Raw genomic sequence first — 20,803 nt, 5'->3', positions numbered from 1 at the left:
GTCTTTCTCACTCCCCTTCATGTACAGGTGACCACAACTGCAGCTGGAAGGCGGTGTGTCACCAAAGCTTTCTGTGAAGACAATAATTCTCCTAGAGAATACCACACCTGACCACATTTGCCTTTTTATGACCATATTGCACTGGTGGTCAACACCCGCAGACAAGGCAACATTGTCAGAGCAGAGGAATCGGAGCTAGCCTTCCTTCACAAGTGCCAGATGTAAGAATGTGGGGGGTCTCATTACAGAGATCCTGGAATAGATTAATAAAGCACAGGTCTGCACCAGATTTCTGCAAGGTCAAGGATCTCCGTACTGCAGTCTATTTCAAATTTTAGCAGGCCCATTTTTATCCTGTGATCAATAGGTATATTCACACATTTTCCTCCTCTGCTGTTTCTAACCAGTGACCTCCCAGGCTTTCTATACATTTTGTTACTACAGCTAATGCACAATTTTATTTTGTTCCATTAGCATTCACTTCATTCTTTACTAAACCCCATTCAACTCTTCCAATAAAATGCCTTTCAACATCCCCTCTTCAGCACAGTGTCACATTCTCTTCCATCATTTCTTCGCGCCCCTTATCATTCTTATATTAATCCCCATTTTCTCAGCATTTGCTAATCATTTTCCCAAGTGTCATCCTATCAAATGATTTCAGAAGACCAGAGATTGGGTTTAAATCTTCTTCTCTCTAGTAAAAGCTGCACCTTTTCAGAGAAATAAATCATTTAAGGCTGAGTGAGCAGGGTCTGTTCAGCCTTGAGAAAAGAAGACTGAGAGGGGACCTGATCCAGGTCTATAAATATCTAAGGTGTGGGGGGCAGAATGGCGAGGCCGGACTCTTTTCAGTGGTGAGTGGAGACAGGACAAGGGGAAACGGCTGGAAACTGCAGCATAGGAAGTTCTACACAAATGTGCACAAGAACCTCTTTACAGTGAGGTGACGGAGCACTGGAACAGGCTGCCCAGGGAGGTGGTGGAGTCTCCTTCTCTGGAGATGTTCAAGACCTGCCTGGATGCCTCCCTGTGCGACCTGCTGTAGGGAACCTGCTTTGGCAGGGGGTTGGACTCAATGACCTCTGGAGGCCCCTTCCAACCCCTACAATTCTGTGATTCTGTGATCATATCACTCTGGAACAACATCTACTACCTCACTCTTATCTTCATCTGCTAAATAACAACTGTCCTTCAAACTTCTGAATTCTCAGTTGCTGTTGAATACACTGCTCCTCCCCACCTTGTCTCTGGAACAGAAGCATTCAGTTTGTGCTTTATGAATTACAGTATCAACTTTAATCTAGCAGACTGACATGAAATCCTTCCTATTGAACATGGGAGTTCATATGATATTTATTTAGTTTTTGTTTTGTTTTATTGTTGGTTTTTTTTTTTTGTTGGTTTTTTTTGTTGTTTTTTTTGAGAACTCTTAACTATGTTGATCCACTAAGTTTTTGGATATGATTTTTGTTCAGATATTGGTAATTTTCAAATCAGATAGATAATTTATACAGTTTTATGAACAATATTTATATGCTTATATGAAATTGATTCTACATTTTTTCCTCTGGCATGGGAAGAAGTCAGGAAACATACTTTCAGGTGCAATATACTTTCTATGGGGAGGTGGGAAACAGAAAGCAGCCACATTGTTCAGAAAAGCTGAGATCATCAAAACTTGATTCTTAAATGCAGGCATCTCTTGAAGAGCATCTGCATCTTCAGAGTGTTGAGTGTAAACAACTTACAGTGAAAGTAAAAGGAGACTCTCAGTTCTTAGAATCTTGCAGGAAACGAAGTCAACTGAACCTGAATGCAGATGTGAAACTTCCAGTTCGGACTTCCATATATAAAAGTTTTGATGATCATTAGGGACAGTTTTATTCCAAATGCTATAACCAAAACAAATTGCAATTGCCCAAGGTTTGATCCTGATGAAGCTAAAATGTCTAGCAGAAACTAATGTTTTGTTCTCTAGACTGGATTCAATCAATATCCTAGAAGTTCTGAATTCTACATTGGATCCAGCGGCACTTCAGACTTTATATATTTTCACCTGAAAAACCTCCTGAGAATCCAAGGTCACTGATTACAATGAACATTTTCAGATACACAATATTTACATGTGAAGTGTTTGCAGCTCGTTCAGTCCATGCAAACAATGAGAGAAGCAAAGCACCATTTCCATATTGCGGACGCAAGTGCTTGGGCAGCTAAGGAAATAGCTTCCTTGGGCTGCCACGGGGAACCCAGTGCAGAAGGAACACAGTTCGTAGCACTTGCTGGAAAAAAAGCACCAGCATCTGCATGAACATCAGAGCCAAACCGTGGTCTGCTACCACCTTGGTACAAAAAGGAATCGTCAAAAACATGACAGAGGTAACACTGAACGGAGAAATTTCCTCCTATGTCGCTGCTCTAGACAGGCAGCAGGCAGTGGTATGGGCAGTGGGCAAAACCCAGCTCTTCTTCTTGTTTTCCATCTCACAGCCAACTTCACCCCCACGTTTTTAACCCCGAGGCCACTGGATCTGTTCAGCCACAGACTCTTTTTCCACTCGCTAAAGTGCCCTGGAATGCACGGAGAAAGCACGGTGACAAAATGCAGGTAGGGCTTGCTGTACACTGGGAAACATTTGGCAAAGGGGAAAAAATAAAATCTCTCTCCGTGAGCGCAAGGTGGCTTGAACAGAAATGTCACAAGGCAGGAAGGGGGCTCACGGCTCTCGCATTCTGCTGCCGAGATCTCGCCCTGCACACCGGGGATTACCATAAAGCCCGAGCAGACGGCAGGACGCAGATACAGCTGACCTCGGGCTGCATCTCCCTCCAGAGCCGCTGTTCCTGACCGCAGCCCCGCTCCGCTCAACTGCAAGCGGGCAGCCCCGCCAGCTCCGCACGGACCGACCCGTTGGACCTCCACCGCCCTCTCCCCACCCGAGGGCTGCCCTTCGGCAGCGACGGAGCCCAGGCTGCTCCTTCCAGAGCTCACCTTGCCCGGCGCGGGGCTCGCTCGAGCGCAGGGCAGCGTCGGGGCAGCCGTGGGGTGCAGGCAGGTGTCCGGCGCGACTTCTGTCCCATTCGGCACTTCGCCGTTCTCCTTCGAGCGGGAGAGACCGGCTCAAATATCAGAGCCAGCCCTCCAGAGGAGCGCAGGAACTGACATCACCCGCCACGGGCTTTAACCCCTTCTCGGGTTCGGCAGTGGGGCAGGTGGGACGGGCAGCCTGCCTCGGGAGACGGGGCGGACCCGGGGAGAGGAGCCGCAGCCGCGCTCTGCTCCTGACGGGACCGACCGCCCTTCCCGCTACCCTCGGGAGCTGCCTCTGAGATAGAATGTGCTGAGAGCGTGCCGGTACCGGCAGGGCATCCCGGGCCGGGCTCCCCGCGGCCATCCGCTCGGGGCTGCCCAGGCTGGACGGCCATCTTGTTGTGCCGTAGGACAACGGCAAAAGTTGCTGGAACCCACCCAGTGCAGAACTCCTGGCGGCTGCGAGCGTCCTTTTCGGCACCTGGAATTCCCCTTGTAGTCATCTCTCTGCTTTCAAAGCCAGTGCTCCCAAACCGTCCGCAGCCCCGAGGCGCTGAAGCGTTCTGTGGGCGAGGCGAGCCCCGTCTCCCGCTGCTGCCCTAAGCTCCTCACACAGCAGTGACCAAGAGGTGTGCGGGCACCGAGGCCTCCGCAGCGCCTAACTGTCCTCCTCTGCTGCGTGGCCGAGTCACCCACTGGAGCTCCTCCATGAGCTGCAGGCATCCCCAGGGCATGGGTTCATACTGGGAGAGATGAAAACCAAATGTGTCCTAAAAGCTCTCCTGGCCAGTAGATGCTGTCCTTCCCATGTACTCGGGCCACTTCACATATGATGGCAAAAACACACCGGCCTGCAGCTACAAACATTTCTATTGGGAGCTGGCAGTGCACAGAATATTCTCTTCAAGGTTAGGGACATCACTTAGCGAGCTGCTTTGCCCATAGCATGCACTTATGTGGATACATATTGACATGTGAATACATATACCTGTTACGTCAAGCTGGCAAACTGCTGGGGAGTGCCAGTTGCTGCCCGTTGCTGCTCTCTGCTATACACTGCCCATTGCCTCCCCTTCCCAAACTGGCATAGCTGAACAAATTCTTGAATGCAGCTACCTGGCTTACAGGTATCACCTGGTCCAAGATCCGCTGCTTATTAAAGTGTTTAGGTTAGATATTAAGAAGAAGTTTTTCACACACAGGTTGGTGACACACTGGAACAGGTTGTCCAAGGAGGTTGTGGATGCCCCATCCCTGAAGGCATTCAAAGCCAAGCTGGATGTGGATCTGGGCAGCCTGGTCTGGTGGTTGGTTACCCTGCACCCTGCAGGAAGGTTGAGATTAGATGATTGTCATTGTCCTTTTCAACCCAGGGGATCATGTGATTCTATGATTCTATATGATTTGCTGTAAACAACTGGTAGTATGTTTTCTCTGGTGTCTCAGCAGAAGACTGGTGAAATCACTTGTGTGACTATGTAATCAAAGATTCAAAATATAACTAAAACCATTAGGTCTGGATTTGGACACTGAAGTGACTGAAGGCAGACTCTGAAATCTATGCCTCATTATTCAAATAGACAGTCAGATTTCCAAAGACTCTGTGGGCCTTGCAGTTCTCTCAAGATTGTCTTGCTTTGATTTCTCATCCGTTTCCAGTTTCTCAGGGTTTTGGCTGAATGCAGCTGCCTGTTCCTTTCTAGCTACTAGACAAAGCATGCATTTCTGAGCTGGTTCAGGCAGAGAGCAGGATAGAACTACACAGAGATGGCCAGTGAGCCAAGAGAAGACAAGGATAAGGCTGAAAAGAAACAGGCATCTGGCAAGGAGTTCTTCCGTTTGGCCAGCAGGGACAAGCAGGACTAGAAGATGAGATGGCTGCTGTGACAGTAGATTTCTCCAGCAATTTGCAGCACCAAGGACTCCAATTGCCTGCAATGTGTTTGTTTCATGCATGCCTGTATTGACTGGTACTCCCAGTGAATGAGGAGTTGTAATAAATAACCAGAATCAATGTCTCTTGAGGCTCCCTACAGGTGTTTCAGCAGGGCAAAAGGTAGCTTCATGCTTCACAAAGTTTTCCTCTAAGCTGAGACTGGCCAAAGACTAAATGGGAAAAGGAGTTATTCCCTGCATCCTTTCTATACAGTTTCTGATTTCTTTTGGCCACAGCGTGCAACCGCAATGTTCCTTACTCTGAATTTTATGAAGTATTCTTATTCTTCCTTTAAAATTACTGGTCAAATTCTCTCCCTTGCATCAGCAAAGCCAACATGGCTGTATCACTAGCTAAAACATCTGGCCTTGTGTTTTTCCCAGGCATTGAAGCTTGACTGCCAGGACATTCCTCAGCCAGTGAACTTTATACAAAGTACCTCCCCAGGAACTGCCTGCACACACCTTACTTTAACCCTTGGAGGCCCAGACCCGCATCAGCGCTCACAGAACCACGTGCTTCCATTTCTTTAATGCAGATATTCTATAAAGCTGTACCTCTTTATATCTGCTGACCCTTCAATTAAATAATTTTACACAATAATTATTTTAAAAAAAATTAAGTGCTTTCTATGATACAAAGCAGATAGAAAAATTGTTTTAACTTCAGAGGGAGGACAGCCAGTAGTATGGCACAGTTCCCAAGGGACTTCCCTTGGCAGTTATCTTTAATATGTCTGCTCCAGCATTTTATGTCAGTTCTTCATAATTTGCAGACAAATCATTCAGCAAAAACCCCAAAATTTACTATAAACAGCAAGTATCTTATTGACAAAACAAACTCTCCAGCAGTTCCAAGGGAACTAGCTTGGCACTGTTAGGCTATTGTTATCACATCACAAGCACAGACTGCTTTGTTCAGAGCACCTTATCTGAGATACCTAAATAGAAGGGCAAGAAGATACAAGAGAACAAGGTGTCAGTAGATGAGAGCAGAAAAACCCTAGTAAGCAAAGTTGTTGCAATCCTGCAGACGGGAGAGAGAATAACATTCCAGACATGGCACTGCTGAAAACTTACCAAAAGGGCAGGAACTCCAATCAGACCTAGTCTGTGTGTGATAGCCCCACTGAGGGCTCAGTCCTATGTGGGAAAAGACTTGTTCAGTAACAAGACACTGTCTTGAAACGTCTATTCAAGGTACTTGTCTCTCTCCAACAAGAACTTAGGCTTCAGACTGTAGCTTTCTAAATTCCAAGCAAGTTGTGATTTAGGGGCTTAAAGAAGTTTAAAATGGCCTTTGTGCTCTTCTCATGCTCTGTTTCTCATGGGCTTGTAGTGTGCTGACAGATGCAACACAGACTTGCAAACTCCCGCCTTGCTTATCTTCTAATTAGCAAACACAAGTTCATGCAGCAGAAAATGAGACAGTCAGCTGTGGATCACTGCACTGCATAAACCAGTTGCTTGTGGGAGGACCCAGTGGGAATGCCAGGAAGACATTGCCCTCCAGTAGGTACTATATCAGCTGGGTTTGATTGTATTAGGGTCATTTCATCACACATGACACACGGGACATAAAGGTCCTTGTGTGTTCTAGTCACACTAGAGCTCCTGCTTGAGCAAGAGTGTATGTTTTGTATGCACAGTCTTGACTGGCAGAGGGCAAAACAAATGAGAATTCCCATTATCCTCAGGTAGTCAGTCCAGGGGTAACTGCATTATTACTACCAGTATTAATAGGTTATGCCTTGTTTCATCTCTGTATTTCTCCTATTTCAGCCTCCAAGAATCAGATTTCATTAGATCTTTTTCTGTTAGATTAAGAAGACATCAACTATCACGTATAGACTGTGACAGAGCAATCAAACAACAATCCCAAATAAACAAAAATCCAAACAACAAACCCTTAACTTTCTCTTCTATAAAGCACAAACTTAAAATCTTCATAAAAACTGTTTTCTTTTGCCTATATCCTCATAGTTTTACCTAGATCATAGATTAAACAGCTCATTAGGTTCTCACAAACAACAGTGCTCTTTGAATATTTTTCAGAGTCCACATGCTATAGAACTAAATACTGTGCTAGTGATACCATTGATTATGTATCTCACAAGAAAACTGTATCAAGCCCAGATGCTGCAACTAATCAGAGCTTGCTCAACAGCACTTAACAAAACACTGCAGCCCCGAGGATGGGAGTCCTGAATGCTCCTGCCAATGAGAAGGAGGCATGGAAAGAAGGGGGAATGGAGATGGAATGAGATGCTAGGGAGAATCAGAAAAGTTGGGCCTGCTACTCCTGCAGCCCCAGTGATCTGAAGATGGTCACAGTTCTGCCGCTGCAAAAGGGAGTATGTATCCCTTGCCCTCTACTTCCAGAAGCAGCAGCAGGTCTGCCAACCTAGGAGTGTAGCATAGGCAAAGTAGGCAGCAGTTAATGACTATTTTGCTTCTCCAGGTTTCGTGTGAAATGCCAGACTGGTTCTGGAAGTGCAGTGCAAAAAGCTACGCTAGAGAAAAACTCAAACCTTGTTGGGAAAAAAAGTACAAGTTGGGAAAAAGAGTACAAGTTTGCACTTGGGCCAAGTATTAGAAATAAAATACTGCTACCCTCTGATAAGCAGCAGCAGAGATGGCTTTGTGGTCAAACTAGTGTTCTCAGCCCAATTCTTAAATATTAGATCTCTGTAGGACATATTCACTAGGGCTGAGCACTGAAGAGGCAATAGTGTGTGCTGCAGGTCACTGGACAGCAGAGCTCCACTGTATTGCAAAGAACTTCACTACTACTATGGTTGATCACAGCTCATCATCCATTTCAACATGGCAAACAGCTTCTCAACACATTCAGACAGGATCATGAGGAGTGAATTGATGTCTGAACCCCATTGGTGCTGTGAGAAGAACTGCAATTGGATGGGAGAGAGTTAGCTAGGCCAGGTAGAATCCTTGTTCTTGCCACATCTGTGTGGCAGCACTGGATGGAAATTCCATTTCAGTACTGTTAAATCAATACTTTCTGTTAGGAGGAATGTAGGTCCCAGCTCACTTTCCTTTTGGGTGCAGATCTGAGAACTCTGGCAAAGGCATTGGGGCAGCTCTGTGGCCAAAGCAGGAGATGCTGCACAGAGCATGACAGAGGATCCCCGCCTGCCCAAAACTGGTTTACTTGCTGAGAGTGGGGCAAAGAAAACTAGTAAGAGATGGAGCTAGTCTGTGGGAAGGGTTTGGCTGTTTTCCCAGTTTTGCATTGAAGTCAGGCCTACAGCTACCAGATGTCAGGATGGGGTGTGGAGAGGAATGTGGTTTCCCACTGTAGTACTCCTACTTAAAAGAGCCTCTGCTGCTGAACCAGTGGGCAGGCTGTTCTACAGCAAGTGCAGGAGGGAGGCTACATTTTTGGAAAGGCTTTTGGCTCCTTTCCTGGTCTCACACTGGAGCCAGGTACACAGTTCTTCCCAGATGTTTGTGATCTCTGCTCTGCGATTTTTCAGACTTGTCAAGGGGTTGTGTAAAGGGAGGAAATATTTCACTCCTATGCAGAGGGCAGATATGCCAAGAGCCCCCGTGGAGGTCCCTCCGCCTGCTTCTCCTAGGAGGGGTCACCCACAGGTGAGCAGCCTTGGAAAATGCTTCACCTCTCAGCAGGCAAGATCTCAAGACAAAGTGCTTTGACAGCAGCAGTTGCTGAGCCTCCCTGGCATGGCTCTGTTCCTGACAGTTTCCATGGTGATTCACAAAAACGGCCAAAAAGCACTGATCTCTTTTGGAAGGCAAATAGTAGGATGTTATAGTGCTTGTGGCTGCAGAGGTGGGGACAACTCTGCCTTTATGCCGTTAACTGAGCGCCTCAGGGTCAATCCTGGGGCTTACCCCACCAAATTGGCAGGAGAATCATTGCTGTACTATTCCCAAAGGGTGAGCAGCAGCTCAAAGCAATAACTCCCGCTTACAAGCTGCCATAGGCAGGTTCAAAAGATATTTCAGACTGGTTTTTATTTACAGCGTTGGCAAATAATGTCAGCAGGCACCTTGAGCAAGCAGTATTTGATAGTACTTTGACTGGAGAGGTTTAATAGGAAGTGCTGGTGGAGAGCCCACGATGTGCCAGCACGTGCCACAGCATGCAAGCACAGATGCAGGTGTTGCATGCAGAGAAAACACACGCATTGCCCTCTCTTCTGTCATGTCTGTAAGTACATGTACAGAATCTCAAACCTTTCGTCTTAGTCATAGAAGGAAATTAACCATGTGCAAAATACAGATACATAATTCTTACAGCACAGTATCATTTCACCAGGGCTTCACCCACTGCCCTGAAGATCTTGCCATGTCCTCTCTGCATTTCGAATGCAGCAAGTGTTACACAACTCACTCTTCCCCATGCAGTCCGTAGGTGTGTGCTTGCTTGATACCCACCCATTCTCTTGCACACAGCAACTGCCAAACAGCACAGCCTCCAGGAAGAAATGACATGGAGGAGATGGTGGAGGAGTGGCTTTTCTGATCTGCACCATTTTTGTGATACAGTTGAATATTTCCAAAAAATTCTAGGACAGAGTAGTAGTTGTGAAATTGTTAAAGGGCAAGATGACTTTCAAACACATTAACAAGTATCTTAAAAAGTAAATCTAGTTTTGTGTGCCACAACCTTTGGAGAAAATGTTCTTAGCTCAGTTCCAGAAGTGCTGGGAACCTCTGAAAACAGGCCTCAGGGTGCCTGCAACAAGGTGACCACAAAAAAAAGGGGTCAGTTTTGAAAATTTCCTACCAATAAGCATCCACTGGCATGCTCAGGGACTGGACAGGACCATTCCACTTGCCTGAGGTCAAATTCCTCTTATGACAAGTCTGTCATCTTGGAGGTAGATTTCAACAGTGTTCAGATCTCACTGCCTGGCTGCAGCCATACCAAGGACTCCTGCATACCTCATGCTGTGCTTCCTTGTCCAGAGCCATGCCAGCCTGCAGAGGAGCCTCTGGAAAGCAGGTCGCTGTGCAGCCTCTCCCTGTCAGTGTGCTTCCCTCACCTCAGCCCCAGCATGACAGTATGCTCGCGCCCTCAGAAACCCAGACCAGCACACAGAACAACAGCTAATTAAAACGATCAACACAAAGTAGAGCTGAGATCTTCTGCAAAGGACATCACGGGGTAGTTTTTAATTATTTGTTTAATTAGTGTTAATTGCACACAGCAGGAGAACAGAGCTCAGTCTGCAGTGCCCAGTCAGCTGGCAAGCACAAGGTCTGGCTGCTCTGGTAACTCCAGCCAAAGGCAGTGCAGGAGGGAGGTGCACGCTCTGCTGCCATGACGGAGACGGCAGTCGGTGAGTGAAATTCAGGGGATTTTTTTCTGGAGCAGAGAGAGACCACGCTATCTGTTTAATTGCATAATGTCCGCTTTGCTATGATAATAAGCGTATCATATACAGTAATCTGGAAAAACCACACAGCTCTCTTCGGACGCTCGTTGCTGCCTGAGGACCATCGCCCCTCGGCGCGCGCAGCCCGCGCGGCCCCGGCGGCGGCGGTTGGGAACGGTCGGGCTGCTGGCGCCGCGCTGTCCGCAGGCTGCGTGCTCTGGCGCCACCTGCTGTCCAGTAGCGGCGCTGCGGGAGGGTGGCGCCCGGCGGGAAACCGGGGTGGGATTGAGGGTATTCTTAGATCTGTTTGAACAGATATTGCGGAGCGAAGCTGTGCGGTAGCCTCATTCGGCGTTGAAAGGTTTCAGCGTGCGACGTTTGACTGGATCCCAGTGCTTTTATAAGCCACGGAACTTGTGTTGAGCTGTGCTTCCTTTGTTTTGCATTTCTCCACGAGCCTGAACTTCGCAACGGTCAGTTTAGACCCCCTGCTAATTACAGATAAGAGAGCCAGAATTCAAAGCCTGATGTTTCCATACAAGATTCTTGTCTCCTCTCGGCCATGAACTGTTTTCTCATGCGGACAAATAGCATTAGAGTTTTTAGCATTTATTGTTTTCCCAAAGGTTATTTGGGAAGACACCACAGAAATTAAATGCCTTATATAAAAACTTTTAAAATTTAAGATCCTTAGCAAAACTGTGCTGGAGCAAAATTATAGTGTGATTTTTCTAGTGATAAAAGTAGTGTCACCGTTCCCACAAGAAATAGTTTCTTTTAGATCTGAGAGAGATTTTCTTGTGATTTCTAGATTTAACTTCCCTCTACAGATATACAGCAGTGCAGAGTACTCTATCCAGATCTCTATAGTCTTTGCATGAAACCAGTTCCCACATTTTACAATCCCGGCTTTGATTTACTAGATCTGTATGGAAGGTAAACCTACTGTCATAGTAAATATTCTGAATGGTAGGCGTGCAAGCAAAAAAGGAGAGAAGAGTCAGCATTTATCTTCCCGCACAGGACCAGGCAAAATCCCCCATGGATCTGTGACTAGGCTGTATCTCTCAACCTCTGCAGAGGAGGCAGTAGGTTTTGGATAGCAGCAGCCATACGCGTCTTGCAAGCTCATATTCATTCCTCCCAGAGACCAAAATCTCTGTCCTGATTTTCCAGTAGCTGTTTATTCTGTTATCATAAAACTGGTCATAGATGGTGCTATTTGATGCTGGCAGTTTGGAAAAATAACATCTTGTCTTATATTCTGAGCACATCTGATTTAGACTCACTGAGTGGAGTCGTGACTGTCCATCATGTTGTCATTGATAGGGAAACATTTTCCTGACTGCAGCTAAATTTTGGGCCAGTATGAACATTTTCAATTAAATAGCAAACTTGAACCTTAAATAGTTACACTTTGCCCTTGCTGTTTGGCTCTCTTGCATACCAAAGACTTAGCTCTTAGCAACATGAAATCCCATCCTAATTAGCTTCTGTTTAACAATACCACTTTGTACCATGCTCAGAATGCCAAACTCCTTCCATTCTGGGGCTTTAGGAGAGGAGAATATTTCATTTCAAGCCTGATGCAGTTTAAGACTCTTCCTACAATTTTTTGAAGTTTGAAGTAGTCCTTAAGTTAAACCTCAACCACTCTGTGTAAAAATCACATTTGAGAAATAAAATACTTTTAACCAAACATAATTCAGTATAAGAACACAAATGAGAAATTCTGGAATATTCAGCCAGAGAATAAAACACATGTATGATTCACTCTCTGAGGAGACAGTGAATATTTATGAAATGGAACAATTCTCAAATGTACAAGTAAGCCATCCTTTGCATTTGAACCAAACCTTCCACCACTTCCCAAACACTTCAGTACCAAAGGTACCTCTGTTTAAGACAACTCTTCAAAAAGAAATAAGGTCTTGGCACATATAATCCTATATCTCAGTCACAGTTTCATGTCCCCATGCAAGATGACAAAATTTCCACCACCAGTTGTGGAACTGCTTATTCGGTCTGTTGGCAAGACGTGTTCATGAAAATATAAGCAAACACACAAATGTTGAAGAGAAAAAAGAGAGGTCTTATACTGAACCATTAAAACAAATGGCATGGCAGTGTGACCGTTTAATGTCTTGAGCTTTGTCTTTTTATGCCTGCCTTTTCTTCTCTTATGGCCTGGCCACATGGAGAATCACCTCTAGAAAATCTGAAGAGCTATGTATCTCCCTAGAATGAAAAAGAAACAAGATGGCATGTGAGGATCTGCCCACCATAAATGCCAATATTTAATGATGATCATGCAGACGTACTGTTTTGTATTCGATATTATGCTATCTATATATGTATCCTCATATTACAGGAAGGTGTCTACTTTCCATGGAAGTCTCTCATTTGCAGCTGTCTGAAGATACAGAGAGTGATGAGGCAGGGCTAGTTTTCTTTTCATCCTTTCAAGAAAACTCTTTGCAATATATTTCACTCGATATCTTTGAAACTTTGACTTAAATTCCATCCCCAAAATCTATTCCTCTAGACAACATTATTCATAATTATGAAGATCCCGTGATGGCCTCAAATAGGTCTATTTGCTTTGAATTTTTGTATTTGGTGATTATACAGATTTCTGTCATTTTCTGTGTATTGTGAAGCTGTACGAGCAACATATTGCATTCCTTAAAATAAGGCTTTTTATCTTACAAAGTAAATAAAAATACTCCTTTAAATGATTTTGATGCCTATTTTAAAGGAAAAACTCCACTATCATATGACACATTCCTGTCTCTGTAGGTAAGTATAGAGAAATATGGAAAAGCAAAAAAACAAAAACAAAACAAAACAAAAAAAACCACAACAAAAAAACAGCTCAAAAATCTTTGCGTAGATACATTTAAGGTTGCAGGTTTGAATGGATATTCAAGTCATTGAAAATTGGCATGATCTTAGTCTTGAAATATAATATCCAGCAAATCTTTATTTTTCAGATCTTTCCCATAAGGATTTGGAGGCAGTGACTGCATTTTGTTGGGATAGTTTCAGCATGTTTTGTCTTTTACACTCAATGGCATGAAAATTGCAGACAGGAATCATGCACCAGTGGAACCTTTGACCTCTTGCTCTGTGTGGATGACAGACAGCTGTGTAGAGCCACTATATTTTACTCAAATGACAGAGCTAAGAGACTGTGTGTGTAGTCAGGTCTGGGCTCTGAGGAAAGGCCAGCTGGTGGAAGTTGCAGATAAAGCTGCTAGAAATTATCCAGTGTCACAGAGAAGCCTGTATTAGCCCCAGTGAGTGACAGTTTCCATTTGTTACTCTGCCTAATAATTTGTACTTCTTTGTCATTACTGCTTTTGGATACCCAGAAATCAGCATGAGCAAACGTCTGTTCTGAGGCTGTGAGAAGAGCTTGTTGCAGATTTTTCTCTTTCCCTCTGTCATCCAGCAGGTGGGAGGAGATAGATGCAAATAGTGAAATGTAGGGTTGCTGAATGGATTGCTTCCCAAAGACACCTTGTTTCCCTGTGCACAAGTCCTCTGGGCAGATTCAGTTGCCCTAATTTTCATACAACTGTGCACCAGCCCCAGGAAACATAACAGCACTAATTTTTACTCTTTTGGAAAGAAAGTATTTAGGTATCGCAGTGTTAATTTTAATTAATAACAACAAAAAGACCCTACTCTGGCCCTAGCAACATCCCAGCAATACCTACACTAAGGAACTGCCAGATGATGTTACAGGACTGGTGTAAGCAGATGGGATATCAACTCATCTATCTGCATCCTTTCATTAGCAGTTTTCTACATTGTTTTTAGATGTTTCTACATTTATTTCTGCAAGTATAACATTCTGGGATGTCTTCTTGGGGGGGAAGTGAGGGACAGCATAATCTAATTATGGAAGCAGGGCTTGTGAATTCCTAATTTCATTGTGTTTTATTTATGCCACAGGGATGTTTGCAGATAATTAATAGCTAAATGTTCACACAGAATTATGAGCACATGAATGTTTTATACTCAGCGCAATATAGCTAGTAGTGGCAATTCAAATCTGGGATCATGCTGGACAAATAGCTCATTTGGAGAAGATATAATATATACAAGGATAGCTCTGGAAGTAATGCTGTCTATTTTGTTACGTTGTCCCAAGACATCAGAGGCAGATGTCGATGGTATAGCAGTAGAGGTTTGTAGCAGAAATGCTAAGTTACAGCATGAAACTGACTGAGCATCTGGTGAGAAGGCAGGGCCAACCCAGGGGAGCTCACCTGCATGCAATGTGTCTGAGTGACCAGAAGGGATGGAGCCAGGATCCTCCCCTTCCCAGACCTCATTTAAGGGTTGGCAATGGAGGCCAAGGTGCCTTACTGGAGTTTCTTGTCTATCTGATGTCATTTGCAGGTAAGAAGATCCTTTGCTTTATTTTTGTGCCCATGGCTGTTGCATTTGAGTAAACTCTCACTCCCTGCAGCCTGGGACTTTGCTACCCTGTTGTCATTGCTATGCTTTCCATTGCATTCCAAGATCAAACCTTACCACTAATATTCCTTTATGTTTTGTTGCTGTGTGACAAATGGCAACAAAAGGGCAGTCAGACAAACTTGCATCTGATATGGAAGTGTGTATAAAGCTAAGGTGTTTCATTGAGTTTCTCCTTATGGGAAAAATTTTACTCTCTGATGCTAAGTGAGTGCTTATGTAATCCAAGCAGTGGATTTGAGCAGTGGGATAATGGGTGGTGCTCTCCAGTAGTTGTGACATTGGAGTGAAAAACAAATTACCTTCTGGATGGGCACAAGCAGCTGTCACACCAAAAAATAAAGAATGTTGTGGTCAGCTTACCCATGTGAGTTGGTGGATTACTACCAGCAAACTGTGTATGGAGCTGAATATCATCTTCAGCACATTGGAAATGATGCTGATAATGTTGAAACATTGCAGTTTGTATCAGCTTGGTCCCATGTAGGCTTACAGAGGGATGGAAAGAGCACCCTATGCAAGTTTGTTGGGACCTACTGATCTGAGTCTGGAGGTGACAGGCTCCTGGATCATGTTGTTACTGGTGATTGTAAGTGGTGTCACCACTACAAGCTGGAGCCAAAACAACAGCTTATGGGATGATGACATCTGAAACCCCCTTCTAGGAAAAAGTTCAAGACACAGCCCTTAGTGAGTAAAGTGATGAGCACTGCCTTTTGGAATAGTTAAAGGGGTGATTCTACTGGATTTCCTGGAAGTCAGACAAACCATCAACTCTGACTGCTGTGTTGTGACACTGGCTAAGCTGAAGGCTCAAACTTCCAGAGTCAGGCTAGAGGGGAAGACAACTTTTCTCTTACAACCCAATAATGCCAGGCCCCATACCAATTTGAGCACCATGGAGAACATTGCCAGTCTTGTCTGCATTGTCCTACTGTACTCATCTATAGTTTAGATTTGGTGCCTTCTGATTTCCAACTGCTCAGGCTGATGAGCAGTTGTGAAGATGAACTGTGTGAACAATGTTTTCCAAGTGACAGTGCTATCATAGCAGCTAACAGTTAACAGCTAACATAATAGCTAGTATAGCAGCTATCATCGCAGTGAAACAGTGGGTCACCTCTACTGGTGCAGATTTTGGGTGCGACATGCAGGCCCTTGTTCATCATCTGTGAAAATGCAAGCTAATTGTGATGACTATATTGAAAAAGTCTTTTACAGCTGAGAACTTTCTCTATCAAATATTGTTAATATGTTCTTTGTATCTGTCATAGTTTCCATGAAATAAATAGGAGGCATAACTTTTGGAATGACCTATGTAGTTCATACTCTCATCAGAATAGATGATTTGTGATTGCACTTGTACCTAAGAGACTGATGAATAGAGCATCCTTAGCTGCTTGCATCTCTATAGACGTCCCTTAAGGAAAAAAAAAGCCTGCTGAAAATACAGCAGACTCCAGAAGTATCTTATATGCTGATATCATCTTTGGCTGTGCTGAACTATAGTTGAATATTTCTCTCTAATAGCATGCCCACTGCTAAAACATAACTTCAAATGTTTTTGAATTGAGAAGCAATTATGATTTATTTATTTATTTGTTTGTTTTGCTGAAGCACTATTCAGTACTGGTACCTTTATTCTCAAATTTGCCTCCTATTGTAATTTTCCTTTGGAAGGATATAAAAGAGGCAAATTAGTTTGTTTACAAAGTCAATTATGCAAAAAGTGGTATGGGAGTGAAAGAGGTCAAATTATGGAACAAGTGCTATTTACTTATGCCTAATTGGGCTTCTTTCTAATCTTCATTTAACCTGTTTAGGATATCTCATGCATTTAGGCAGGGTGTTATGGGACAGAAGTTATCCAGTTTGACCATCAGTGTGGGATTAGATTTCCTGTAGTCGAGCAACTTGTCTGAACTTCTCATCTGGCACTACCTATCATCAGTGGAGAAAGGGGAGCTTGTTCCATGCACTTAGGATTGGAGTGAATCCAGCCAGAAGCATCCACCTCTCATGATTGAGTATACAGGGAGTTACAGGAGTTGGAGGGCAGCAAATTATAATATTCTTGTAGGCAAGTGACTTTCACAGCTGGGGAGACAAAAAAATACATAGATATCTTTGCTCAAGTTTTACTTCACTTAATCTATTTTTGTGCTTGCTTTTCTGAGGTTGACTTCTCGTTATCAACATTAGTTACACAAGCTGTAACTGAAACTTCTGTAGGGTTACTGATTGAGATTATTGGTATCTGAAGGATAATTTCTAGTCTCTATTAGAATTGCAGTTTTTCAAAAGTAAAGTTTTAAGTATCACTGCACTGGATGTTGTTGAGCCAGCATTATTAGGCGGCGTAGAAACATCTGATAGTTGTATATTACAACATGATAAAGTCTCATAATACTTATTTTGAAAATGTCTTGAACTAAATGATCTTTGGGGTAGACATATACTTAATCCTATTACGTTCTTCACAAGAAGTCTCCTTAAAAACTTTCAAAAATACATTCTTTAGACAGCATGACCTTTCCTATGCAGTCTATGCTGGGGTGACGCCAATTGATGGGAAGTTTTGTTATATTAGATAAAGATGATTTTTTGATGAAGTAGTTATTTATTCATTGTATCTTAGAAGCAGAAAGACTTCCTTGTGTGATTCTTCCTAGTCATCAAATGATTTGGGACCATTTGGCTCCTACTCCACCTGACCTGTTAACATTTGTTGGGATCATGTGTCTGTTGTGGGACTACTGCTGAGATGATGACAACACCTGGAAGGAAAAGAAGGAAAGGAAGAAGCCACCTTCTCAAAATGCAGAATGATCTATTGGGTTATCACTTTGATGCATTATTTACCCTACAAATGTATACAGGTAAGGTTAGGTGGCTGCTCATCCAGGCCTCTGGGTATTCTTTCCAGTTCTTTGTGATGAGCTTCAGAAAAACTTCTCTGCGCTTGAGGTGACCTGCTTGAGCTCTTAATGCAAATACACTGTAGCAGCTCAAAACCAGAAGTATTTATTGCTAAGAAGAAAATTAATTTAATCAACATTCTGAAAGCTGCTGAAATGATTTTATATATATAATCTCCTGATTTAGTTTCTTTCCAAGGAGAGAATGAGTAGAAGAGGAAGAGACAGAATAAGGAGGATATGCTTTATGTTAAGGACAGTGATTACTTATTTTAGAGTTTTAATAACCAATAATCATATGCTCCTGAATGTACTAAATAATATCAAAGCACAAAATACCACTGGGGGAAAGGCATCTCTCAGAGGCCATCAAATCAAATTAAAGGGCAGGATGAGGCACTCTATAAGCACATCAAAACTGATGAAGAGAAGCTTTGGCAGAAAAGTCTGAAAGATAACTCTTTTTAAACAGCTTTCTGTTACTAGATGAAAAGAAAGAAGTGCCTGAATTTCATAAGCGTAATAAGCATTGTTTAAAATTCCATCCTGGGTTAATGTGTGAACTGAAGACATACTTAGAAAATAAAAAGCCTGCATAGTAAATGGATAAAATGGAAATTCTAATTTATATTGATTGATATATAAATCATACATTGTAAAAATAGACAGAAAAAGACAACACAAAAATTACTGTCTGTCAGGACTTGAAATGAGTTAAGAGTATATTCAGAATAAAAAGCCCTAATGAGGGCACATACCGTTGCTTGACGGGGATGATAAGATGATAATGCAGCAGAAAATGCAAAAATATTCAATAAGTATTTCTCTTCTCCATTTGGAAGTAATAAAAATGATGATGCACTTAGATCATATGGGCTGATGGAAAAACTTTCCACTCCATTAGTGACCGGGAGGAATGTAAAGTATGTACTGGGGGTAAATATTTTAAAATCAGCAGGCCTAGAGAGCTTACAGAAGAATACCAATAGAGCTTATTTAACTGATTTCTAGCCTGCTGGTATTGATATTTAATAAATTCTGTAATAGGGAGGTAATATTAGAACAGTAGAGGAGTGTTTATTCTGTGCCAGTATTAAAAATGACAAAGTCCATAATCACAGAAGATGTGTGCCAGCAAGGTTAGCAGCAGTTTGGGGGGGGGCAGGGGGGAGTATTAACTGATAAAGAATCATCTCTCAAAGAATGAGAAAACTTAAAGATACGTATTTCCAACAACGAAATAATCTTGGTTAGAAAAACTGTCAAGAATTAGCATTAAAATTATTGCCCTGGTAAGGACAATGACTAGGATGTTCATAAAGTGCTTTCCAGCCCCATTTTTCTGTGGTCCCATGGTGAAATAACTTGGTTACCAACAGAGTCCTCACTTGATAGGAGTCAATGTATGTAGGCAGCACTGGATCTTTGTACCCTATGAATTCCACTCATTGAGAGAAACATGTGACAACAGGATTGCTGTTATTAAAAAGTTCTAGCTGCAGTTTTATTCAACACTTTATTCATTACAGTAAATAATAATTACAAGCTCACTGGTGACAAAATATGCAGATACATAAAGCCTCGTGAAATGGTAATGATGAAGGGAAAGCATTGCTATAATGCAGGCTCAATCACTTGACAGATCAGACATATTGGAGTAAAGAGCCTTTTGCTACAGCCAAATGCAAAGTTATGCATGTGGGAACCAGATAGGAGGCTAGGAGATGTGTAATCAGAAACTCTACCCTAGAAAACAGCAGTCTGAAAGGGATCAGGGTCATAAGGAGCAGTTTCACTCCAGCAAGATACTGTGGCAAAAAGGGTGAAATCAATCCGTGCATGCATAAACAGGGAAATGATGAGTAAAAGTACCAGGATGCTTTATTTTGCCTCTGTGGTACTGGTGAGGCTAATCATATGCAGGATATTTATTTTCAAGGGCTGCTGAGAAACTGGGGAGGGTGTGGAAGAAGCTTTGCTATTATTCAAGATCTAAAGAAATTGATTTACTCTATTTTAAAAAAAAAAAAAACCCAAAACTTGCAGTGCCCAACTTATCTTCCTAACTGAAAAGGAGATGCCTTGATTTATGGTTTGATTAATGAATTGGTATGGTTGGAGGAGTAAAACACAAGAAGGAAAGGCCTCTGAGCAGAGTAAATCTTAGTGAGGTCTTAGTGCAGGGGTTATAAAGCCAGACAAATTCAAGTGAAGAGTGAGATAGAAAATGATTAACCACCAGGACAAGCTCATGTGGTGAATCCTTCATCTCCTTATGTCTTCATCTCGAGATTAGATGTCTTCCTTACTAGCTGACAGCCAGATACAAATTGTCAAGCATGATTTATAGTGTTTAAACTGGAATATCTCTGTGAAAATTAATGGTCTATGATATCTAAGAGGTCACTGTAGGTGATACTGATAACTGGGATCCATAATGCTGCAGGAGAGCGTGTATTTGTTATGATGATTATGTCAATAAGGTGTACCTAAACATGTGACTTTTCTCATGTTCTGTCCTTTTTAAGTGCTGTCGTTTAATGATAGCAAGATGAGTCAAGGTAGTCGAGGTAACTAGTGGAAGAAAACTAGTGAAAGAAACTGGAGGACTGTATAGAGAAAAATCTGTCAGGGACTTTTGTTCTAATATTCCTGTAGGTGGCCACTTTGCCAGGTGGACTGCTATTATACAAGTGAAATAGAATGTTGAGCGATTGCCTTTTCCCTTCCTTGCTCTGTCTAGAAACGTCTTTCTTTAGCTGTGATGTGCACCAATGGCAAGTAAGTAACTCAGCCTCCTGCACACATATTAACAAAAACAGATGAAGTATTTCTAAAAGACATGAATGGAAGTTGGGATGCAGAGGAAAAAAAACAACAACAGTGGGTCATTGGACATGCTTTTCAACATTATTTAGGTGCTTGAACACAGGAACCTTATTTTCCAAAATGTTACTTGATATTTGGATCACCAAAATGAATAATCATGAATTGCTGCTGAATTGCTTTTGAGATTCCCTATAGTAGTTACCTGAGTATCTGGGTGCCTAAATACTTTTATG

General features: G+C 42.9%; 1 protein-coding gene across 2 annotated transcripts in view; it reads right to left on the bottom strand.

Moving 5' to 3' along the window:
- The window catches only part of PLEKHH1 (pleckstrin homology, MyTH4 and FERM domain containing H1), a 53,910-nt gene extending 50,832 nt beyond the window's left edge, over positions 1-3,078 (bottom strand). For both annotated transcript variants that reach the window (XM_042813550.1, XM_042813552.1), the window contains exon 1: positions 2,996-3,078. The gene's annotated coding sequence lies outside the window, so the exon portion shown is untranslated. The remainder of the gene's footprint in view (positions 1-2,995) is intronic.
- Positions 3,079-20,803: the final 17,725 nt, after the last annotated feature.

This window comes from Centrocercus urophasianus, unplaced genomic scaffold, assembly GCF_019232065.1.
Source record: "Centrocercus urophasianus isolate 14NV4802_14NV808 unplaced genomic scaffold, USGS_Curo_1.0 seq_14, whole genome shotgun sequence".
NCBI lineage: Eukaryota > Metazoa > Chordata > Aves > Galliformes > Phasianidae > Centrocercus > Centrocercus urophasianus.
Note: the sequence above shows the minus strand (reverse complement) of the source record. Positions and strands in the feature narration are given on the sequence as shown.